The sequence below is a fragment of the Pleurodeles waltl genome, chromosome 10, assembly GCF_031143425.1.
Source record: "Pleurodeles waltl isolate 20211129_DDA chromosome 10, aPleWal1.hap1.20221129, whole genome shotgun sequence".
In the NCBI taxonomy this organism is placed as follows: Eukaryota; Metazoa; Chordata; class Amphibia; order Caudata; family Salamandridae; genus Pleurodeles; species Pleurodeles waltl.
In genome coordinates this window covers 585,646,181-585,671,851 of record NC_090449.1, presented here as the reverse complement: position 1 = coordinate 585,671,851, position 25,671 = coordinate 585,646,181, and the positions used below count along the sequence as shown (strand labels likewise).

The 25,671-nt window shown below is 46.7% G+C and overlaps 1 long non-coding RNA gene across 1 annotated transcript in view; it reads left to right on the top strand.

The window, feature by feature from the left end:
• The first annotated feature begins 472 nt into the window (after window positions 1–472).
• LOC138261730 (uncharacterized) overlaps window positions 473–25,671 on the top strand; it is a 249,327-nt gene continuing 224,128 nt past the window's right edge. Inside the window, exon 1 of the long non-coding RNA XR_011199142.1 lies at window positions 473–593. This is a non-coding gene — a long non-coding RNA (uncharacterized lncRNA). The remainder of the gene's footprint in view (window positions 594–25,671) is intronic.

Here is a 25,671-nt window from a genome sequence, read left to right as displayed (position 1 = left end):
TATGTTTAGATTTTGAAGTACATTCGAGAAACATTTTCTCTGTGTGGTTATCCCCTCCTGGTAAGTGAGGCCTGTGAGGAGCCACGTCCTGTGCCTTATGTGAGGAACCCTCAACGACCAACAGCACCACATTTGAAACTTTTTGGGAAAGAGGGTGCTTTCTGGTATCTCCCGCAGACTGTGCCAAAATCGTCTTGGAAACCAAATTGATGACAGAATTTTCCAAACTTTCTGATAATTTCCCAGAGAGGCAGAAACAGCTTGCTCCACAGAGATGTGAATAAAGTCACTCAAATTGGCTTTAATAGACTCCTTCTCCTCATTCAATGTATGTGAAATAGGGTAACAGTCTAGTAAAACTGTCCTTTAAATACAGACCGGTGAAAAAAGAGTTAAATTTATGAACTGGAGGAAAAACAGCTCAACTCCACCTATGGGTAGAGAAAAGTGAGGGACCTGCGAGGCAAGGAGGGAGAAAACCAAATGTGGGGAAAAAGGAAAACTTTCCGGCAATGAAGATTGCGACCGGCAGCAGCAGGGATAGAAGAAACCTGAAAAATGAGTCGGCAGTTGCAGTCTGACTACGGAGCCAGGTAATTAGCTCGATGTCTCCCTTAACCGTCGTCAAAAATGGCGACCGCAGTCTGAGGAAAATGTCAATGCTTCAGGAACAGCGCGCAAGAAAGGAGCGCTTGGCACAGTGCTGCTACAAGCCGACTGGGGAAGGATAGGCATACAAAGCTGCGTGATTAAAAGGACCAGCGCATAAGGCAAAAAAACTTAAATAACACAAATGCATGCAATGAGTGATAATAGTATTCAGAAAATATACTTCTCTTGACTCGAGCAGCAAAAAAAGAGGACTGTTCTTGGTCAAGATAAGTACTATAGGGTCATCTGGCTGTTGATTGGTGTATCACTGTGAATTGGCTATTGTCGTTCGCCACTTGGGATTAGTAGATTTTTCTGTTTTGACTGCTGCTATCAAGATTTACCATGAAAGAAAGCATAATATAGCCTCCGGTCTTGTCATAAAATTATATTTGCAAATAGTCCTTAATTATTTTGCTCCAGCTGGCCTGTTTTAATTGAATAGCAGTGTTGCATAACCATGTATGTTGCAAAATGCCAGTGCTGTTGAAGGAGTTGCATTTATTGGAGGGAGAGTGAGTGAATTGCTACAGAAAACCTGAGGTGCACATTTCCCAGCTGGTGAAGTTTAAAAAAAAGAATTTTCGGAATTGTGACTGAGTTCAGCTTGGCAACTTTGAGCAGCACTAACAAAGCTGCCTTTTCTAGACTCATCTTCAAAGTCACCATTGACACTAAAACAAATTCCTTTGCTGTGCCTATTGTGCCACGGAGCTGCGGTTGACAATTAGCAAAGTTAGTATGTGAAAAGGCGCATGACACGAAAATGTAGTTTAAAAAAACAACAACTCTATGTTCTAGCGGTTAAAATGGGTGATATATTGGTGACAAGAGGGTAGGAAAGATAAGGCGCAGCTGTGGCTCGCCAAGAGGCCTCGAAAGTGTATTTACAAAAGGGATAGGTTGACTTAAGCAGCATGATAAAAGGGGTTGGAGGTCTCTATCCGAGGTCAGCTGGCTGGGACATATCAGTTATGAAGTGCGCATTCCTGGCTCTGTGAGAGGGAGTCGCCGAGGGTGAGAATGAATGCCTCTACATTTTTATTAAATGAAAGGTGTTTGGAGAAAGGCTGAAGCAGGCAGACACAGTATATGAAGAATGGTGCAGGTGGGAGAGAGGTTAAGGAAAGAAGTTGGCAAGGTGACATGACATTGTTATACATTTATGTTTTCTCCTTGTGTGGTAAAGGAATGCGCAATAAAGGTGATTGAAGTATATGTGCAAAGCTTAATAGAGTAACTGCAAGTGCTTCAAATTTGCATCTGATCAGTAATGACTAACTGCAGACGCTGATATATGTATCTCGTTACAGCACAATTCAACAAGAATCTTGAAAAACATCTGATTACTGCTGGTTGTTACTAAAAAAATATAAATACTTGATGGAAGGTAGTTGTTAATATCTAGCGCTTTCTTTTACTTCTACGGTTCTCATTGTAGATGCAACGTGAACAAAGTGAACATGGCTTCTTGAACTAAAGGTTTAAGAAGCTAAACCAAGCATGTTATGAGATGTTTATGCTATATTGTGTTTAATATTTTTTGATGAATTGTATACTTTGCTTTCACTGTTCACTGATGAAGAAATGAAGGGTTACGTCTACTATATATAACAAAGACTATTTCAGCCCTGTTGAAAATTAACAGAAACAAGATTGAATTTGTGTTTTTTGCCTAATTTGAAAACTTGACACACTAGTATAATCAAAAAATAAGAGGGTCATAACCTCATATTCAAAGGTATCTTGTGGTTTAAAAAACGAAGTAGAAAGAAGTGAAAAAATATTTTAAAAAGTACATTCACTCCACAAGTTTTGAATATCATAAACAACTCATACTTATCTTTCGTCATCTATTTGATGTCAAACCCAACCCCTACTTGAAAAAATATCCCTGTCATCATCATCAAAGAAACTTTATTCGATTGTTTTTAACAATCATAAAAGTCATTATGCATAAAAAACAATTTTCAGAGGAAGAAGGAAGGAGGATGCAGAGAATAAAATGCGTATAAATATGAATATAAATACAAACAGGTAAAGATTAAAAAAGAAGTAAAAATTAATAAACAATTTGATTAAAACAGGTAAAATAATCTCAAATATAGTGCTTGGAAGTCTCACCCATTTGCCTCAGGACATTGTCTGGCCTTAATCACTGAACACAGGAACAAGGCTAATCCATTGCAAACCATGATAGACGGAAGGGATAAAAGATACAAAAAAGCTGGATGACATTGTTTAAAATGCATTAATTTTAAAAGTGGTATCACAAACATTTTCCTAGAAGTTGAATAATATTTGCAAAAGAGAAGTGTGTGCATTGTATTTTGATCGGAGACATTATCGCAGGGACATTATTCCAGTTGTAAAGACCAGTCATTAATCAGGGGAAAACTAACGAGACGATGAAAAGACTCTAGTCTCAAGCGCGTAAGGACAAACTGATGTCTTGGGTTCGTGACTTTGCATAAGTATGGTTCCATGCCATTCGATTGCTGTATCATATGGTTTCTCCTGACACTATCTTTATTTGCCTCTGCATCCCATCTCAATTCGGCCAGGTGGGTGAGGCAAGTGTTTTTAAGGTCTTTCCTGGAAATTGTTTTCAATTCATCTGGGGTAAAAAACAGCTCAGGGTGGCCTAGTTTAATAAGAAAGTGCTTTATGTAATTTAGACATGGGATTTTGGACGAGTAGGTAAGTGCTAGGGAATCTACTATGATAGCCTTGTTCAACCTCGCAGGATCTGAGGTCCATACTTTATGCCAGTGTAGAATTGGTTGGACACAAATGAGATCTGTAAGGTATGTTACTCCCATTTCTGAATGGCATACTAATGTTGATGTTGATTGCGGGACACTTAGGACTGTTTTCAGGAGAGCATTTTCGGTCAGCTGTAAGGTAGTGCAGTCTCGATATCCCCAAAGTCCAGCCCCGTACAGTGCTACTGAAACACATTTCGCATTGTAAAGAGTCATCATGTCTTTGGGAATTGCTCTCCCCACCCTTTTAGAAAAGTTTTTTATCGCCATAACAGTTTTCGTGAATAACAATTTTCTCGCTTTTATGGCTTGTACCCATGTACCTTTGTCATCGAACACAATGCCTAAGTACGAAAATGTCCCTGCGTCGACTAGTTTTGCACCTTTTAAGTCTATATGGCAGTTCTTTGGGCGGCATCTGGAATATGTCATAGAGATCGTTTTAGTGTGATTGATTTTGAGGCCCAAGACATCCATGCAGTTATCAAAGGTTGTTACTAATCTTTGCAAAGCGACTGGGGTGCGGGCCATCAGAATGGCGTCATCCGCATACAAGAGGGCCGGGATCTTCCGAAAGCCTACTTGTGGAATATCACCACAGGCATCGGAAAGAGTCCCCTCTAGACTATTAATATACAAAGCGAACAATAGGGGAGCTAACACGCAACCTTGAAGCACCCCTCGTTCAATGGGGAAAGATGAAGTGCATTCCCCTTGACGCCCATAACGGACCTTGGCATTTGCACCAGCGTACAATTCCCTGATAAAGTGGACTTTGGTAGTATCGACCCCCATGTCCAGCAAAATGGGCCACAACTTTGAATGCACCACACAATCGAATGCGGAGGTTAAATCGACAAATGCAAGGTATAGTGCTCTGGGCTTGGCCCTTGTATATTTACCAAGTATGATCTCTAAGTTAAGAGCCTGTTCCGTTGTCCCTATGCCAGCCCTAAACCCGTATTGTAGATCAGAGAGGATGTGATTTTCCTCTATCCAATCTTGTGATCTATTTAAAATGATACGTCCCGCAATCTTTGCAAGTGTGTCAAGCAGTGAAATAGGACGATAACATGCAGGATTATGGCGATCTCCCTTTTTATAGATTGGAATAATTATAGACTAGGCCCAGGTCGAGATGAAAGTAGTTGAACAGCAGGCGCGTAGCACCTGCGTCAATAGTGGACCCCAAAGAGAGATATTAGATTTATAGATGTCAACTGGGACTCCATCTGGGCCTGGGGCTTTTCCGCTTTTACTTGCATTAATAGCGTCAGTGACCTCGTTTAGAGTAAATGTGGTGAGATGAGGTCATGGGAGTCTAGTTTAGGGAGATTTGTTTCCAGTGCCAAATTGTCTGAGGAGTGTATGGCAGAAAAGAAGGCAACCCACTCTTCTTCCGTGATGGCAATTTCAATTTTTGGTATTTCTTCATCACATAGGAGCGGGGAGTTCACAATTTTCCAGAATTTTACATTATCATTCCGGAGGCTTGCATCATAGAGGGATTGCCATGCCTCATTTTTTAAGTTCTGTTTTCTTTTCTTTATGGCATTTTTATACTCCTTCCTCTTTAAACTAAGTTGGCGTTTATCCGGGATTTGTAAATGTAAGTGACATTTTAAGTTCTTGCGAGCTTGTGTACATTCAGCATTGAACCAACCTTTATCCTCTTTCGATTTGCTAAAAGTTGCCTTAAGAAACTGTTTTATACCAGCCGTAATTACCATGAAGGCCTCAATACAGTCTTGTGGGCTCATGTTGTCTCCAAGGCAAATAATAAATTCATTAGCATAATTAGTCACTAGTCGTTTCATAAAACCTGTAGGTTCAATGTCTGACCACCGGATGGTGTAACCATTTCTTGCACCCAGTTCAATATTTTCTACTATCTCTTCCATGTCCCTGTGTATAAGGGCGTGTTGGGGAAATGTGAGGCCTACGGTTTGAGGGGTATGGTCGCTGAATATGGTGTCTTGAATATCGTAATCAAGTACATAAGGGAGGAGGTTATTGGAAAGTAAAATAATTTCAATTGTCGTATTGGCTTGCCTACCGTTAAAAGTGGGTTTCAATTGTGGCCTACCCTGAGTCAGGCAGTTGCATAGGATGAGGTCAAGGCTAAATAGAACTTCATTCAACGAGTTGCCTGAATTGTTGTGTATGAAGTGTAAGGAATCATCATCACCGTCAGGGGCGTGAGGGCAGTAGCCCTTAGTTGATCTGGGACACAGGTGTGTTAAAATCACCTCCCCACACAATATAGGACTGTTTATTTGAAGAGTCACATACTCGGTCTATATCATCCTGGAGGAGGTTGAGTACTAATCGGAGATCTTGAAAAGGTACATTATTATAAAAATTAATGACCACCAGTTGTGCAATATTTTTTAGATGACATGAAATCACTTGATAAAACATATTAGATATTAGAGCAATGTCCTTGATTGTATCACACTTATTGTATATAAAGGTGCACAAACCGCCCTTAGCCCTGCCCCGTGCGGAAGGAACGGCAGGAGTATGTAGTGTCCTATAGCCGTTTATGTGAATCGGGTTCACAGACCAGGTCTCTTGGCGGCACACCCAGGGAAAACGCTGGATGTGTTCTAACCAGGCTTCATTCTCCACCTTAGATCGGAGGCCGGCCACATTCCAAAATAAAAAAGAAAGATGGTCTTTATGCATTGTTTTAGCCTGGCCCGCAGAAGACTTATCAATTATCTGAGTTTTCCCTGGAATAGTAATGGTTTCTGTGCGTACGAGAGGAGTCAGGGCACAGGTAGAAGTCTTTTTTGGCAGGGGTCTTGGAAACAATTCATCATTGACAGATTGTCTAGAGGAGGGTTCCATGTCCGATCGTTCTTCTCCAGTGTCTACTGCCGAATTGTCTATGCCCAGATGGGCGAGGTCCGATGTTTCTGTACGGTGCTTGGCCTGCAGGATTCCTTGTCAGATAATAGTCAATCAGTATCTTCCATGCTGAGCCCCCAAAATCTATTCACAGTAGGAATCATATATTGCGACTCAGGCCTGGTTCTATGATCCTCAAGACAAAGGCCAGGTCCATCATGGTTTTTAGTACTCGTATAAAAGAAACCCAAAGGAAGCAGGGCAACGCCATGGTTGGTAATCTGGTGTGGACTTAAACGTTTTAAGATATCTTTGACCAGCGTAGGGGTTTTGAATGAGAGAACTACGCAATCGCCCTTGAATATTTTATGGTTTCTACCCACCCATTTTACCCTTCTAACCATCTTGATGTCTTCAAAAAGTTTATTTGTCAGGCCAGGTTTCAGGTGAGTTGCAATCTAGTTCAGGGCCTTGTTCCTCAGAGCTGCCCATGATTCCCCCCGTGCTCCAGATAGAGTGGGGACATTGGCAAGAACTGCCACATAGGGGGTTGCCGCAGGCGGGAGGTCAAGAATGTCTCTCCCAGTTAAAGGGGCACCCTGATAAACTTTAGGAATAGTTACGTGTTCCCCTCTTTTTGGCGACATTTTGTGGGATTGGGCATTGCCAGTTCTTTCGGGTGAGGCACAAGGGTCAACTTGTCTTTGGGTAATCTGAGAAATGGGTGGTTGGGTGTAATGCGTTAGAGGGGGCCTAGCGTTGAAATCAGTATAACGAAGCTGTCGTGTAGTTGAGGTTAAAGGGTTTATTAATTGTGGATTCAATGTTTTAAGCAGATAATCCATTTTTCCCTCAAATTGGGTTAGGCGTTCCATTACTTGATCAAAGCGTGTACTAACTAGTTTTTCTAAGGCAGTCAATGGCTCTGCGGCACTAGTTTTCCCTTTTGCTGTATGGGGTTTATTCTTATGATCAGATTTTTCGTTTTGAGGGCGAGTTTGAACGTTTTGGATACATGCATTGGGTTGTGCTTTCGAGGAGCCATGTCTAACATTCACTGGCGGCTCTTGTTTAGATGGTATGTCCTTCCTTGCTAGTTGGGGTTTCCTCTTACGTTTTGGTGAGGGAGGATGGTCATCACCATCTGAGATAAAGTCAATTGTATCTTGAATACAACCATTAGTAATTTTAGTCCGGGTTTCACTTTCAAAAGGCTTTGCCGAGTGCTCAGGAGTTGTTGTTAAAGGGGTAGGGTTAGGGGGTACTAGTGGCCTATTCTAGGTAAGTATTTTTCCCTCGATATTGGTAATCTGTTTGTCGATTTCCCCCATTGCTCCTGAGATAAATTTCAGAATTGACGTATGTTTTTTTAAAAGTGAAATATCATTTACTCTGGGTTGTTTCCTTTTTCCCATTATTACTAGCTGCCTTAAGCACAGAAGTTCTATGGTAGTTGACTGCAAGGTAGAGGCTCACTTAGGAGGTAGAATAACAAACAATTGCTTTTAGGAAGATGGGGGCGAAGAATGGTAGATGTGTTATCCCAGTATTTTGGGGATTTTTTAAAAGGGGAGAGGTGCAGGCTACAAGAATATAGTCACGGAGGGTCAAGGAAGAAAAACACAGTACCTGTTTTGGAGATTTGTGTACCAAGTCCTGAGCTCGCGGGGAAGATCTCTGGGGGGTGGCCCAGCCCAGCCTCTGCCGGCCACTGACGGGCGCAGGATGGGCCCGCCCTTGGCCCGGGCGCCGCCCACGCGCGTCCCGCGAGCGGGAGTGCGAAGATTACATTTAAAGGGCTCCTGCCCTGCTTGTTCTGCCGCTGCCGCCTCCTCCTCCACTAGCCACAGGACGCGCTTCCCGCAGAGCGGGAGCGCGAAGATTAAATTTAAAGGGCTCCTGCCCTGCTTGTTCTGCCGCTGCCGCCTCCTCCTCCACCAGCCACAGGACGCGCTTCCCGCAGAGCGGGAGCGCGAAGATTAAATTTAAAGGGCTCCTGCCCTGCTTGTTCTGCCGCTGCCGCCTCCTCCTCCACCAGCCACAGGACGCGCTTCCCTGTCATTCGCTGTCACCCATCCATATTTCTATATATTATTTATTACATTAGGTTCACCAATGGTACAGATGAGAAAGGAAAATAAACATATGTCCTTTACATCTTTTTGAGGCACCCAAAACATTTATAAGATTAAAAATGGTTTATATACGAGTTGATTTATGAGCTGATAATATTGCTAGCTTTATTGCTATAATTGCAAGACTGGTAAAGCATCTTCTATGTTTGAGATGAGCGAACTGAGGCCCATATTTATCCTTTTTTTGTGCCGCATTTGCCTCATTTTTTGACGCAAAAGTGGCACAAACTTACAAAATATAGTTGTATTTTCCAAGTTTGTGCTGCTTTTGCACCAAAAAATGACACAAATGTAGTGCAAAAAAAGTATAAATATGGGCCTGAATTTACACACTATATTAGGCTAAGTATAGCTGATTCCTAATGAAGAGTAATACTGCTGATTCCCTAATGATTAACGTACGTTGCATTCGGGCTTCAAAAAAGTGTAATTAATATGTGATTTTCTTGTGTGACATTTTAAAATTTGAGAGAGAACCACGGGCAGATTTATCAACATTTAGCGCAACACAACTCAGCAAGACAACTTGCTGTACTGTGTCAAATGGAGATAGCAGGAATGCGCCATATCTACTAATATATGGCACAATCCTGCTTGCTCTCACAGTCTACAGTCTAGTGCCAACACAGGCATCCTTGCACCATGGTGCAAGGGTGCCTGCATCACGAGCAGAATTGTTTTTGTGCAGGAAGATACACCTTCCTGCGCTAAAACAATTCTCAGAGGCATTTCCTCTTTCTAAGTGTCAAAAGAGGATAAAAAACCTGGAGAAATAAAGTAATTTCTACTTTTTGCACCCCCTGTGATGGCATGACTTTTTGACACATTCTCATATTTGCTAGTTTTAGTAAATCTGGAAATGTGGCAAAATCTATGGGAACACCCAACTCCATCCTTGGAACAGTTTCCCAAGGCAGAGTAGTGACTTGCGAGGTGTTGCTTCAGATTTACTATGCCATGCATGGTAAATCTTCCTTAAGGCGTGTATTGCCCTTGTGTCACCTTGTGTGGTCCAAGGGCAACACAATCGTTTCTGAAATCTGGCCCCAAGTGTTTATTTTCAAAACATCTTGACTACTGGTTCTGCTTCTTCCCAAAAGCTTTGTATTTGTGTTTGTTAGAGCATCCTTTCATCGTGTAGTCCAAAATATATAGATTGAGTTTATTTAATGTTATCATATTTACATAGTACAGAGAAATTAAGAAAAAATATAAACCATGGAGCTCATGGGAATAGCAACCTTTTAAAAATCCCAGGACTAAAGCCGCATTTTTCTCTGAATAAGATATAATGTGTTGTCTGATATCAATGAGACAACAGGCATCATGTAACTTTGGAAATGAGTGATAAAATCTACCTTATTTAACAGGATAAGGACCTGAGGGGCATAATCACAAGCAAGTGGTGCATCATTAACGATGTGCCACTTTTCTTGCACCCCATTGTGCCACCCCCCCCCAATAGACCATGTGGGCACCGTATTTACAATATGGTGCACCATGACGCACGTTAGGCCAATAGTGCCAAAACATTTGAGCCCATTGTGGTGCTTTGGTGGATTAGTGCCAAAAATGATGAAACTAATCCATCAAAGTCAAGGGAGGCCCATTGAATACAATGGGAGCGTCACTTTAACACATGCCTAAGGAAGGCATTAAAAATGATGCTAAAAATGGCGCAGTGAAATCTTGTAGATTTCACTGCACCATTTTTTCAGGGCCTCCCAATGGGGGAACACCCCCCTTGCATGCAATATGCCTGGCACAGGCATAATGTGGCGCAAGGTGTTACAAAGTGGCGCAATGCTTGCTTTGTGTCACTTTGTAATTATGGTGAAATGAAAACACTGCCTTAACACCACATTAGCGTAAAAAACATTGCACTAATGTGTCACGAGAAGGTGCCAGGGGCTTGTATATATGCCCCTGTGTGTTGTCAGCATAAAAAAAGAATGTAAACTTAAAAGAATGAATCAACATAGCCACTGAACGAAGCGTAGGTCAAATAACATCCCTGTGGAACTCTGCATGATTGAGAGTGGGAAATGAATGGAAACGTGGATTATGCAACTGCTTGTATGTGGTCATTGAGGACAGATGGAATACGGGTGAGGGCTGTAAAGATGTCTCCATTTCGTGATCCTGAAGGTCTATCCTAGATCTTGTCAACTGACGTTGAAAAATCCATGAATCAATGCTGCTGCACCATTGTCATGCAGGGCTATCTAAATACCACCCAAAGCTCCAACTAACTCTGCTTCAGTGCCTTGTACTGGATAGAATAATGCTCGACAAAAGTATGTAGCCATCGAGCACTGCAAAATGTTAGAAAATCAATGATGTTTATTTTGCAGAGTGAGAGAGCAGGGTTGACTGGGCAAATATTAACAAGCACTTCTGGGTCTGCTGAATGCTTATATAGGCAGACTAGCTATAATCCCCAGCATACTGTACAGTAGAGGCGGAAGAAAGAGCAGGCTAAATTAAACTGTGGCAGAGCAACGGCAGCGCTGAGCCTTCCCCTCATTAGGGAATGTGGTCCTAATAAGTACATTTCCATTTTTTTACATTGAACTCTTTCCTGTATTGGAATGTCCATTTGTATCCCTTCCAACAGGGTAATTTCAATGCATTTCAAAAGGCAGGTAATGCATGATCCTTTCTCTAGATATATTGTTCAGCTTGTTTATACACTTGCTGTTGAGATTAATGTAACCCTTGTATTCACTCACTTGATTCCGGAGTAGGTGAATTTATCCATTTACTTTCCTAGATTAATATATACCTTTTAGTAATTCAAGATAATTCTGTTTAAAAGAGATTCCTTTTATATTTCGTCGAAGTGTCGGTGTAAATGCTCTGCACAAATGGGATAAGAAAAAGCCTTGTCGTTTTTAAAGCACTGTGTGTGCTGCATAAGGAGACTTACATATGTCTATTATATGGACCTAATTATACATAGATAGTTCAGAATCTTTAGTACTGTCTGCTGTCACTTCTTAGTAAGACCCAGGTCACAGCACAGGTTCAAATCCCCACAAAACAACCCAGGGTTAATATGCCTGCTACAGAGAAGTTGTAAGTGATATACAGATTCAAGTTCCACAAACAGTAAAAACAAATGGGGTTAACATATATGCATGTTGTAGAAATCAATGTGTGCCGTAAGTGTCACAGTGCACAGTTGTAGATAACTTACATGATTAGTGTTCCAGCTACTGAGATTTGTATACAAACTGTAGATCACAGGTTTGAGTTGCAGGATGGAGAACACAATCTGTGATCCTTGTGTGGATGACATGAGTTACTTTGAAATGAGTAATAGATGCAACTATTGTAACGCAATTTGTAATTGCATTTCCATAGCACTTACTAACCTGGAAGAGGCATTAAAATTGAGATATGCCTAGGTTTCACATGACGTGTACCCAAATACTTTTCTCTTTTCGTTACTTATATTGAGAACTGAAAGCCCATGGCCCTCACTATGAGTGGCCCGGTAACTGGTGCCATATTTACTAATTTATTGCATCCGTATAAAATGAGACTTTGCCAAGTCAGAAATAATCAGTTATGCTGCATACTACCAAATTATGGGTTTTTGCTGCACCAAGATCTGCATGTTCAGTAAAAATTGGACGTTTTCCACGTAAATATCATTAGTGTTAAAAGAGTCATTGATTGAGGAATTGATAACCCTACTCAAACAACAACCACAGCCCTTGTCAGGATGAACCACAAAAGTGACTAAATTTACCTGTTCTTATCGCTCTGGAGCACACAATAAAGTGAAAAGACAACACAAGAAAAATCCCTTACAAATTTAGAAAAGTAGAGAACATTTTCATAAATATAATGACACCAACACAAATTAAATCCAATCAGTCTTTAGTGCAATCCAGCACCTAAAAGATCAAAGGGCCAACCATGGGTTGAGTGAGACTGGGGCAAAGTCAAAAGTTGAGACCGAGTGTGATGGAGCATGGGTGTCAGACACACAAAGTGGATTTGACCCAGTCACTTAGAATGAATCATGAATAAAAGTCCAGGAGAAGGTAGAGTTTAGCAGGGAAAGGCAACAGGCTGTGTATGAGGAGGAGATGTCCTTATTGGGGAGTCGTTGAACAGAACTGCAATGAATATTTTTACCTTCAGACGTTGTCACTTTTTTGGAAGTTGCAAATCTCCAGTGGGATGAAACTGCAAGTTGTAGCTGACAAGGGCTCCATGAGGCCAGATACCTTCAGGTCAGGTTGAACAGGATATGCTGCTGCAGAGAGGAATGTAGCGGGAGCTGTCGCAAAGTCGGGTCGACTGGCAATGCAACTTGGGAGGTTTGGCAGCAGGTAGGTCTTTATTTTCTGTCAGTTCTCAGGCTACTTTTTGGTGAAAATATTTCTAAGTCTCAAATTTTAGGGTTAGGCAGGAGCAGCACACATCTAGTACCACTTCCAAGGATCCCGGACGTGGGAGGCACTACTTGGTGTCACTATCTGGGGGATTAGGACTCACTTTAGCAGAGGACAGGAACAGGTTTCAAGGTCTCTAGAGTTTGTTATTTCCCTGTAGCTCACAGAGAAGGCCAGCCAACTAGTCATTGGATTACCCTAGTAATCCTGGTTCAAGCAGCAAGGCATGCCTCAAGCAGCAGGGCAGTCCTCTGGGGTTTCAGACAGTCTTTCTGTAGTCTTCCACAGGTTCAGGAGTTTACTGAAAGGTTCCTCTGAAGGTCCAATATTTATACCTTGTGCCATCCTTTTAAATGGGGGATTTTTCTAGTCTACCCCCACAACAGAGTCTGGAGAGTTCTTGCCTTACCCGGCCAAGGTGCCAAGACATCTTACAGACAAAGTAATAGTGTCAGGTTGCTTTGTGTTTGTGCTGCCGTCAGGCCTTTGAAATGTAAGTGGGCAAGGAATGACCCTGCCCCTAGCAATCTAGGCAGGATGGTCCATCTTGCTTACCCCGTCCCCTTTTTCTTATTGTCCAGCAGAAACACACAAATCGTAACTGCAGAGCCATTCACAGTCATGTGACCCAGGACACTGACAGCAGCACAACAAGGGTTAGGGTAGGAAATTGCCAACTTTCTAAAAGTGGCATGTTCAGAATTGTGACAAATGTTTACTCTATCATAAAAGAGGATTTAACATTTCTATTCCTTTGAGTCTATACATTACATTTCTACATGTTTTGAATCAATAGTTAGCACTTATTATTAAATGTTATAAGGTAGCCCAATGTTATTGGGAGAGGTAGGCCTTACGGTAGTGAAAAGGAGTTTTTCACTACCAGAACATGTAAAACTGGATAACACACATCCCACTCTTTAAATACAATGCACCATTCCCTGTGGGCTTTTTAGGTGCCTACCTTAGATGTGACATATGTATTAAAAAGGAAGGTTTATGCCTGGCAAAAGGTCTATTTTGCCAGGTCCAGTTGGCAGTTTAAAACTGCACTAGAGGATGCAATGGCAGGCTTGATACATGTTTTAAAGTGCCACAGTAGTGGATGACACAAGGACTGTTATAGGCCCACTAGTACCATTTAATTTACATGTCCTGGGTACATGCAGTATCACTTTACTAGGCACTTAAAAGTAAATTAAATGTGCCATGTGCCAATCAGGTGTAGGCCAAGTTTGCCATGTTTTAAGGGAAAAGCACAAGCACTTTAGCACTGGTCCTAATTACAACAAAAACAAATATCAGAAAACAGGAGGGGTGAAGGGAAAGAATTGGGAGAAAACCACACCAAGGATGTCAGGTTTAAAAGTCAGGCTTGACCTGCTGATATTTATCATAAAAATCATGATTGTGATACACACAGTAATATTAATTACATTTAAGTGGACCACTTGTACTGAGGGCCTGCATGTAGTTACCTGCTCCCCATATCACTGCCACTCTCTCCATCAACAGGAAAGCATGCCTTCTGACATTAAATGGAAAGACAAATTAATGGAGCAGTACAAGGATTCAATTCCCACTGAAAAGCATTTTAAAGACTGCATTTCTAAACTGTCTAAATAATGAAAATATGAAGGACAGTGGGCATTGGCGTAGTGATCTGATCCAATAAAACATATGAATATAAGTAATGCTATCAATATTTGTGCTTTTCCTGTCCGATCTCTAAAACAAAAAATGTTTTGTGAATCCTTCACCACTTTTGGCCAAACCAAAAATTGAAATAGAAATAAAGAACTGCTGCAACACACTCTCAGTTTTCAGTCTGCTTGGGTATGTGCTTCTCCATATTGCTGCCAATAAAAATAAGCAACTGAGCATGTACTTGGCATCCTTCAGGCCAGGAAGAACAAGAGTGTAATTTTAAGATTACAAATGTGGCTGACGCATTAAAGGCAGAACAGTTTGCTAGGAAGTGCCATTTTGTGGCTTCACTCAGAAAACGTTTTTGTATCCATGTGGGAATTTGTTTCATTGACTCGAAAAAGGCAATATCCATGATACTTAGAGAGTTTTCTCTCTCTCTGTCATGGACATTATTTGTTTTCCCTGCCCGAGATTGCCATACCTTGACTGGCCCTCCCAGACAGATGTTATATGGTGAATGTATGGCTATTTGCTGGACTATCCTGGCATCACAGGTGTATAGCTACGCAGTCCTCGAGGTGGTAAATGGTTTAGTTATCTCACCAGTTTGCATATCCACTCTGAAGCCACGCAGGACTGGCTTGATGTGTTATTATAGGATCTAAATCTCACATAGATGGAGGAGTTTCATAATGATCAAGTAATTTAGAATACTTGGTTCAATGACACCACTCAATTGTTCCAAAGGCTCTGTAGTGTGGGTTCTTATTGTGGTACTGGGATAGTAACGCATGAGTATATGGGGAGGAGGTAACAGGACTAAGAATATGAAAGGATGAGAGGGCCTCTCCACCTTAACTTGCATGCTTGTATTATTATTATTATTATTAGTAGTAGTAGTAGTATTGTCATTGTCAGTGACCCTTGACCCAAGGGTAGGTCGGTCCCCCTGCCGCTGCAGCTCCTCCAGCTCCTCCAGGTTCCTGAGTTCCTGAGACCCACCTCACAGTAAGTACCCCCCCTCCCAGCCCCTCGCTCTGCCCCGCGCTACTCACCCTCTCTCCTGCTCCTGCTTCTTTTCTTCTTTTCTTCTTCTCTGTTCTTCCTCCTCGCTCCTCGTCTGTAATCTTCTTCTGTACTCTTCTTTACCCCCGTCTTGTCTCTTCTTCTGTGTGCTTCTCAGCCTCTCCTGTCGCCTCTCTTCTTCCTCATCTTCTTCTGTGGTCTTCTGCCTTCTGTTCTTCGTTTTCTGTATCTTCTTCTGTGTTCTTCTGTGTTCTTCTGTGTTCTTCTGTTCTTCTGCTCTTCCGGTCTTCTGCTCTTCTGTCTTCTGTCTTCGGCTCTTCTGCCTCCTCCGTCTTCTTCTCCCCGCGCCTGCCCTCCTGCTCCTGCCTCATCCTCCTCCCTCACTCGCATCCCCCTCTCTATCTCCCCAATCTAACCCGTTCACTATCTACCTCCCTCACTCCTCCTATCTACCTATCTCTCTATCTCTCTATCCCACTATCTAACTCCCTCACTCTCCACCTCCTCCTATCTTCCTATCTCTCTATCTATTTCTCTATCTATCGATTTCTCTATCTATCTATTTTCTCTATCTATTTCTCTATCTCTCCTCCCCTTCCCGCCACCCCCTCTATTACCTATCTTCCTATCCTCTCACTCTACCTCTCACCCTCACCCACCTCTACAACCCCCCTCCCCTATCTTCACAACCCTACTCCTATCTTTCTCCCTAATCTCCTAAACCTCCTAACACTCACCCCCCTCCACCCTTAAACCCCCCTTCCCCAGCTCTTCTCACTCTACCTGTTCCCCCCTCCCTCGCGCTTTCCCTCTGCGACCTCCTGCACGACCCCGCCCCCCAGCTCCCATTCGCCCCCAGCTGACCCCTCCCCCCCCTCCTACCTCATATGGCGGCCGCTGCGCGACAGTGGTAGCGACCCTTGACCCAAGGGTAGGTCGCTCCCCTGCCGCTGCAGCTCCTCCAGCTCCTCCAGGTTCCTGAGTTCCTGAGACCCACCTCACAGTAAGTACCCCCTTCTCCCAGCCCCTCACTCTGCCCCGCGCTACTCACCCTCTCTCCTGCTTCTTTTCTTCTTTTCTTCTTCTCTGTTCTTCCTCCTCGCTCCTCGTCTGTAATCTTCTTCTGTATTCTTCTTTTCCCCGTCTTGTCTCTTCTTCTGTGTGCTTCTCAGCCTCTCCTGTCGCCTCTCTTCTTCCTCATCTTCTTCTGTGGTCTTCTGCCTTCTGTTCTTCGTTTTCTGTATATTCTTCTGTGTTCTTCTGTGTTCTTCTGTGTTCTTCTGTTCTTCCGTTCTTCTGCTCTTCCGGTCTTCTGCTCTTCTGTCTTCTGTCTTCGGCTCTTCTGCCTCCTCCGTCTTCTTCTCCCCGCGCCTGCCCTCCTGCTCCTGCCTCATCCCCCTCCCTCACTCGCATCCCCCTCTCTATCTCCCCTATCTAACCCGTTCACTATCTACCTCCCTCACTCCTCCTATCTACCTATCTCTCTATCTCTCTATCCCACTATCTAACTCCCTCACTCTCCACCTCCTCCTCTCTTCCTATCTCTCTATCTATTTCTCTATCTATCGATTTCTCTATCTATCTATTTTCTCTATCTATTTCTCTATATCTCCCCCCTTCCCGCCACCCCCTCTATTACCTATCTTCCTATCCTCTCACTCTACCTCTCACCCTCACCCACCTCTACAACCCCCCTCCCCTATCTTCACAACCCTACTCCTATCTTTCTCCCTAATCTCCTAAACCTCCTAACACTCACCCCCCTCCACCCTTAAACCCCCCTCGCCCAGGTCTTCTCACTCTACCTGTCCCCCCCTCCCTCGCGCTTTCCCGCCGCGACCTCCTGCACGCCCCCGTCCCCCAGCTCCCATTCGCACCCAGCTGACCCCTCCCCCCCTCCTACCTCATATGGCGGCCGCTGGGCGACAGTGGTAGCGACCCTTGACCCAAGGGTAGGTCGCTCCCCCTGCCGCTGCAGCTCCTCCAGCTCCTCCAGGTTCCTGAGTTCCTGAGACCCACCTCACAGTAAGTACCCCCCCCTCCCAGCCCCTCGCTCTGCCCCGCGCTACTCACCCTCTCTCCTGCTCCTGCTTCTTTTCTTCTTTTCTTCTTTTCTTCTTCTCTGTTCTTCCTCCTCGCTCCTCGTCTGTAATCTTCTTCTGTACTCTTCTTTTCCCCGTCTTGTCTCTTCTTCTGTGTGCTTCTCAGCCTCTCCTGTCGCCTCTCTTCTTCCTCATCTTCTTCTGTGGTCTTCTGGCTTCTGTTCTTCGTTTTCTGTATCTTCTTCTGTGTTCTTCTGTGTTCTTCCGTTCTTCCGTTCTTCTGCTCTTCCGGTCTTCTGCTCTTCTGTCTTCGGCTCTTCGGCTCTTCTGCCTCCTCCGTCTTCTTCTCCCCGCGCCTGCCCTCCTGCCTCATCCCCCTCCCTCACTCGCATCCCCCTCTCTATCTCCCCTATCTAACCCGTTCACTATCTACCTCCCTCACTCCTCCTATCTACCTATCTCTCTATCTCTCTATCCCACTATCTAACTCCCTCACTCTCCACCTCCTCCTATCTTCCTATCTCTCTATCTATTTCTCTATCTATCGATTTCTCTATCTATCTATTTCTCTATCTCTCCCCCCTTCCCGCCACCCCCTCTATTACCTATCTTCCTATCCTCTCACTCTACCTCTCTCCCTCACCCACCTCTACAACCCCCCTCCCCTATCTTCACAACCCTACTCCTATCTTTCTCCCTAATCTCCTAAACCTCCTAACACTCACCCCCCTCCACCCTTAACCCCCCTCTCCCAGCTCTTCTCACTCTATCTGTCCCCCCCTCCCTCGTGCTTTCCCGCCGCGACCTCCTGCACGCCCCGCCCCCCAGCTCCCATTCGCCCCCAGCTGACCCCTTCCCCCCCTACCTCATATGGCGGCCGCTGCGCGACAGTGGTAGCGACCCTTGACCCAAGGGTAGGTCGCTCCCCCTGCCGCTGCAGCTTCTCCAGGTTCCTGAGTTCCTGACACCCACCTCACAGTAAGTACCCCCCCCTCCCAGCCCCTCGCTCTGCCCCGCGCTACTCACCCTCTCTCCTGCTCCTGCTTCTTTTCTTCTTTTCTTCTTTTCTTCTTCTCTGTTCTTCCTCCTCGCTCCTCGTCTGTAATCTTCTTCTGTACTCTTCTTTTCCCCGTCTTGTCTCTTCTTCTGTGTGCTTCTCAGCCTCTCCTGTTGCCTCTCTTCTTCCTCATCTTCTTCTGTGGTCTTCTGACTTCTGTTCTTCGTTTTCTGTATCTTCTTTTGTGTTCTTCTGTGTTCTTCTGTGTTCTGTTCTTCCGTTCTTCTGCTCTTCCGGTCTTCTGCTCTTCTGTCTTCTGTCTTCGGCTCTTCTGCCTCCTCCGTCTTCTTCTCCCCGCGCCTGCCCTTCTGCTCCTGCCTCATCCCCCTCCCTCACTCGCATCCCCCTCTCTATCTCCCCTATCTAACCCATTCACTATCTACCTCCCTCACTCCTCCTATCTACCTATCTCTCTATCTCTCTATCCCACTATCTAACTCCCTCACTCTCCACCTCCTCCTATCTTCCTATCTCTCTATCTATTTCTCTATCGATTTCTCTATCTATTTTCTCTATCTATTTCTCTATCTCTCCCCCCCTTCCCGCCACCCCCTCTATTACCTATCTTCCTATCCTCTCACTCTACCTCTCACCCTCACCCACCTCTACAACCCCCCCTCCCCTATCTTCACAACCCTACACCTATCTTTCTCCCTAATCTCCTAAACCTCCTAACACTCACCCCCCTCCACCCTTAAACTCCCCTCCCCCAGCTCTTCTCACTCTACCTGTCCCCCCCTCGTGCTTTCCCGACGCGACCTCCTGCACGCCCCCGCCCCCCAGCTCCCATTCGCCCCCAGCTGACCCCTCCCCCCCTCCTACCTCATATGGCGGCCGCTGCGCGACAGTGGTAGCGACCCTTGACCCAAGGGTAGGTCGCTCCCCGTGCCGCTGCAGCTCCTCCAGCTCCTCCAGGTTCCTGAGTTCCTGAGACCCACCTCACAGTAAGTACCCCCCCCTCCCAGCCCCTCCCTCTGCCCCGCGCTACTCACCCTCTCTCCTGCTCCTGCTTCTTTTCTTCTTTTCTTCTTTTCTTCTTCTCTGTTCTTCCTCCTCGCTCCTCGTCTGTAATCTTCTTCTGTACTCTTCTTTTCCCCGTCTTGTCTCTTCTTCTGTGTGCTTCTCAGCCTCTCCTGTCGCCTCTCTTCTTCCTCATCTTCTTCTGTGGTCTTCTGCCTTCTGTTCTTCATTTTCTGTATCTTCTTCTGTGTTCTTCTGTGTTCTTCTGTTCTTCCGTTCTTCTGCTCTTCCGGTCTTCTGCTCTTCTGTCTTCTGTCTTCGGCTCTTCTGCCTCCTCCGTCTTCTTCTCCCCGCGCCTGCCCTCCTGCTCCTGCCTCATCCCCCTCCCTCACTCGCATCCCCCTCTCTATCTCCCCTATCTAACCCGTTCACTATCTACCTCCCTCACTCCTCCTATCTACCTATCTCTCTATCTCTCTATCCCACTATCTAACTCCCTCACTCTCCACCTCCTCCTATCTTCCTATCTCTCTATTTCTCCATCTATCGATTTCTCTATCTATCTATTTTCTCTATCTATTTCTCTATCTCTCCCCCCCTTCCCGCCACCCCCTCTATTACCTATCTTCCTATCCTCTCACTCTACCTCTCACCCTCACCCACCTCTACAACCCCCCCTCCCCTATCTTCACAACCCTACTCCTATCTTTCTCCCTAATCTCCTAAACCTCCTAACACTCACCCCCCTCTACCCTTAAACCCCCCTCCCCCAGCTCTTCTCACTCTACCTGTCCCCCCTCCCTCGCGCTTTCCCGCCGCGACCTCCTGCACGCCCCCGCCCCCCAGCTCCCATTCGCCCCCAGCTGACCCCTCCCCCCCTCCTACCTCATATGGCGGCCGCTGCGCGACAGTGGTAGCGACCCTTGACCCAAGGGTAGGTCGCTCCCCCTGCCGCTGCAGCTCCTCCAGCTCCTCCAGGTTCCTGAGTTCCTGAGACCCACCTCACAGTAAGTACCCCCCCCCCAGCCCCTCGCTCTGCCCCGCGCTACTCACCCTCTCTCCTGCTCCTGCTTCTTTTCTTCTTTTCTTCTTTTCTCCTTCTCTGTTCTTCCTCCTCGCTCCTCGTCTGTAATCTTCTTCTGTACTCTTCTTTTCCCCGTCTTGTCTCTTCTTCTGTGTGCTTCTCAGCCTCTCCTGTCGCCTCTCTTCTTCCTCATCTTCGTCTGTGGTCTTCTGGCTTCTGTTTTTCGTTTTCTGTATCTTCTTCTGTGTTCTTCTGTGTTCTTCTGTGTTCTTCTGTGTTCTTCTGTGTTCTTCCGTTCTTCCGTTCTTCTGCTCTTCCGGTCTTCTGCTCTTCTGTCTTCGGCTCTTCTGCCTCCTCCGTCTTCTTCTCCCCGCGCCTGCCCTCCTGCTCCTGCCTCATCCCCCTCCCTCACTCGCATCCCCCTCTCTATCTCCCCTATCTAACCCGTTCACTATCTACCTCCCTCACTCCTCCTATCTACCTATCTCTCTATCTCTCTATCCCACTATCTAACTCCCTCACTCTCCACCTCCTCCTATCTTCCTATCTCTCTATCTATTTCTCTATCTATCGATTTCTCTATCTATCTATTTTCTCTATCTATTTCTCTATCTCTCCCCCATTCCCGCCACCCCCTCTATTACCTATCTTCCTATCCTCTCACTCTACCTCTCTCCCTCACCCACCTCTACAACCCCCCCTCCCCTATCTTCACAACCCTACTCCTATCTTTCTCCCTAATCTCCTAAACCTCCTAACATTCACCCCCCTCCACCCTTAAACCCCCCTCCGCCAGCTCTTCTCACTCTATCTGTCCCCCCCTCCCTCGCGCTTTCCCGCCGCGACCTCCTGCACGCCCCGCCCCCCAGCTCCCATTCGCCCCCAGCTGACCCCTCCCCCCCACCTCATATGGCGGCCGCTGCGCGACAGTGGTAGCGACCCTTGACCCAAGGGTAGGTCGCTCCCCCTGCCGCTGCAGCTCCTCCAGCTCCTCCAGGTTCCTGAGTTCCTGAGACCCACCTCACAGTAAGTACCCCCCCCTCCCAGCCCCTCGCTCTGCCCCGCGCTACTCACCCTCTCTCCTGCTTCTTTTCTTCTTTCTTCTTTTCTTCTTCTCTGTTCTTCCTCCTCGCTCCTCGTCTGTAATCTTCTTCTGTACTCTTCTTTTCCCCGTCTTGTCTCTTCTTCTGTGTGCTTCTCAGCCTCTCCTGTCGCCTCTCTTCTTCCTCATCTTCTTCTGTGGTCTTCTGACTTCTGTTCTTCGTTTTCTGTATCTTCTTCTGTGTTCTTCTGTGTTCTTCTGTGTTCTGTTCTTCCGTTCTTCTGCTCTTCCGGTCTTCTGCTCTTCTGTCTTCTGTCTTCGGCTCTTCTGTCTCCTCCGTCTTCTTCTCCCCGCGCCTGCACTTCTGCTCCTGCCTCATCCCCCTCCCTCACTCGCATCCCCCTCTCTATCTCCCCTATCTAACCCGTTCACTATCTACCTCCCTCACTCCTCCTATCTACCTATCTCTCTATCTCTCTATCCAACTATCTAACTCCCTCACTCTCCACCTCCTCCTATCTTCCTATCTCTCTATCTATTTCTCTATCGATTTCTCTATCTATTTTCTCTATCTATTTCTCTATCTCTCCCCCCTTCCCGCCACCCCCTCTATTACCTATCTTCCTATCCTCTCACTCTACCTCTCACCCTCACCCACCTCTACAACCCCCCCTCCCCTATCTTCACAACCCTACTCCTATCTTTCTCCCTAATCTCCTCAACCTCCTAACACTCACCCCCCTCCACCCTTATACTCTCCTCCCCCAGCTCTTCTTACTCTACCTGTCCCCCCTCGTGCTTTCCCGCCGCGACCTCCTGCACGCCCCCGCCCCCCAGCTCCCATTCGCCCCCAGCTGACCCCTCCCCCCCTCCTACCTCATATGGCGGCCGCTGCGCGACAGTGGTAGCGACCCTTGACCCAAGGGTAGGTCGCTCCCCGTGCCGCTGCAGCTCCTCCAGCTCCTCCAGGTTCCTGAGTTCCTGAGACCCACCTCACAGTAAGTACCCCCCTCCCAGCCCCTCGCTCTGCCCCGCGCTACTCACCCTCTCTCCTGCTCCTGCTTCTTTTCTTCTTTTCTTCTTTTCTTCTTTTCTTCTTCTCTGTTCTTCCTCCTCGCTCCTCGTCTGTAATCTTCTTCTGTACTCTTCTTTTCCCCGTCTTGTCTCTTCTTCTGTGTGCTTCTCAGCCTCTCCTGTCGCCTCTCTTCTTCCTCATCTTCTTCTGTGGTCTTCTGCCTTCTGTTCTTCGTTTTCTGTATCTTCTTCTGTGTTCTTCTGTGTTCTTCTGTGTTCTTCTGTGTTCTTCTGTTCTTCCGTTCTTCTGCTCTTCCGGTCTTCTGCTCTTCTGTCTTCTATCTTCGGCTCTTCTGCCTCCTCCGTCTTCTTCTCCCCGCGCCTGCCCTCCTGCTCCTGCCTCATCCCCCTCCCTCACTCGCATCCCCCTCTCTATCTCCCCTATCTAACCCGTTCACTATCTACCTCCCTCACTCCTCCTATCTACCTATCTCTCTATCTCTCTATCCCACTATCTAACTCCCTCACTCTCCACCTCCTCCTATCTTCCTATCTCTCTATCTATTTCTCTATCGATTTCTCTATCTATTTTCTCTATCTATTTCTCTATCTCTCCCCCCCTTCCCGCCACCCCCTCTATTACCTATCTTCCTATCCTCTCACTCTACCTCTCACCCTCACCCACCTCTACAACCCCCCCTCCCCTATCTTCACAACCGTACTCCTATCTTTCTCCCTAATCTCCTAAACCTCCTAACACTCACCCCCCTCTACCCTTAAACCCCCCTCCCCCAGCTCTTCTCACTCTACCTGTCTCCCCCTCCCTCGCGCTTTCCCGCCGCGACCATCTGCACGCCCCCGCCCCCCAGCTCCCATTCGCCCCCAGCTGACCCCTCCCCCCCTCCTACCTCATATGGCGGCCGCTGCGCGACAGTGGTAGCGACCCTTGACCCAAGGGTAGGTCGCTCCCCCTGCCGCTGCAGCTCCTCCAGCTCCTCCAGGTTCCTGAGTTCCTGAGACCCACCTCACAGTAAGTACCCCCGCCCTCCCAGCCCCTCGCTCTTCCCCGCGCTAATCACCCTCTCTCCTGCTCCTGCTTCTTTTCTTCTTTTCTCCTTCTCTGTTCTTCCTCCTCGCTCCTCGTCTGTAATCTTCTTCTGTACTCTTCTTTTCCCCGTCTTGTCTCTTCTTCTGTGTGCTTCTCAGCCTCTCCTGTCGCCTCTCTTCTTCCTCATCTTCTTCTGTGGTCTTCTGGCTTCTGTTTTTCGTTTTCTGTGTCTTCTTCTGTGTTCTTCTGTGTTCTTCTGTGTTCTTCCGTTCTTCCGTTCTTCTGCTCTTCCGGTCTTCTGCTCTTCTGTCTTCGGCTCTTCTGCCTCCTCCGTCTTCTTCTCCCCGCGCCTGCCCTCCTGCTCCTGCCTCATCCCCCTCCCTCACTCGCATCCCCCTCTCTATCTCCCCTATCTAACCCGTTCACTATCTACCTCCCTCACTCCTCCTATCTACCTATCTCTCTATCTCTCTATCCCACTATCTAACTCCCTCACTCTCCACCTCCTCCTATCTTCCTATCTCTCTATCTATTTCTCTATCTATCGATTTCTCTATCTATTTTCTCTATCTATTTCTCTATCTCTCCCCCATTCCCGCCACCCCCTCTATTACCTATCTTCCTATCCTCTCACTCTACCTCTCTCCCTCACCCACCTCTACAACCCTCCCTCCCCTATCTTCACAACCCTACTCCTATCTTTCTCCCTAATCTCCTAAACCTCCTAACACTCACCCCCCTCCACCCTTAAACCCCCCTCCCCCAGCTCTTCTCACTCTATCTGTCCCCCCCTCCCTCGCGCTTTCCCGCCGCGACCTCCTGCACGCCCCGCCCCCCAGCTCCCATTCGCCCCCAGCTGACCCCTCCCCCCCCACCTCATATGGCGGCCGCTGCGCGACAGTGGTAGCGACCCTTGACCCAAGGGTAGGTCGCTCCCCCTGCCGCTGCAGCTCCTCCAGCTCCTCCAGGTTCCTGAGTTCCTGAGACCCACCTCACAGTAAGTACCCCCCCCTCCCAGCCCCTCGCTCTGCCCCGCGCTACTCACCCTCTCTCCTGCTTCTTTTCTTCTTTTCTTCTTTTCTTCTTCTCTGTTCTTCCTCCTCGCTCCTCGTCTGTAATCTTCTTCTGTACTCTTCTTTTCCCCGTCTTGTCTCTTCTTCTGTGTGCTTCTCAGCCTCTCCTGTCGCCTCTCTTCTTCCTCATCTTCTTCTGTGGTCTTCTGACTTCTGTTCTTCGTTTTCTGTATCTTCTTCTGTGTTCTTCTGTGTTCTTCTGTGTTCTGTTCTTCCGTTCTTCTGCTCTTCCGGTCTTCTGCTGTTCTGTCTTCGGCTCTTCTGCCTCCTCCGTCTTCTACTCCCCGCGCCTGCCCTTCTGCTCCTGCCTCATCCCCCTCCCTCACTCGCATCCCCCTCTCTATCTCCCCTATCTAACCCGTTCACTATCTACCTCCCTCACTCCTCCTATCTACCTATCTCTCTATCTCTCTATCCCACTATCTAACTCCCTCACTCTCCACCTCCTCCTATCTTCCTATCTCTCTATCTATTTCTCTATCGATTTCTCTATCTATTTTCTCTATCTATTTCTCTATCTCTCCCCCCGTCCCGCCACCCCCTCTATTACCTATCTTCCTATCCTCTCACTCTACCTCTCACCCTCACCCACCTCTACAACCCCCCCTCCCCTATCTTCACAACCCTACTCCTATCTTTCTCCCTAATCTCCTAAACCTCCTAACACTCACCCCCCTCCACCCTTATACTCTCCTCCCCCAGCTCTTCTCACTCTACCTGTCCCCCCTCGTGCTTTCCCGCCGCGACCTCCTGCACGCCCCCGCCCCCCAGCTCCCATTCGCCCCCAGCTGACCCCTCCCCCCCTCCTACCTCATATGGCGGCCGCTGCGCGACAGTGGTAGCGACCCTTGACCCAAGGGTAGGTCGCTCCCCGTGCCGCTGCAGCTCCTCCAGCTCCTCCAGGTTCCTGAGTTCCTGAGAC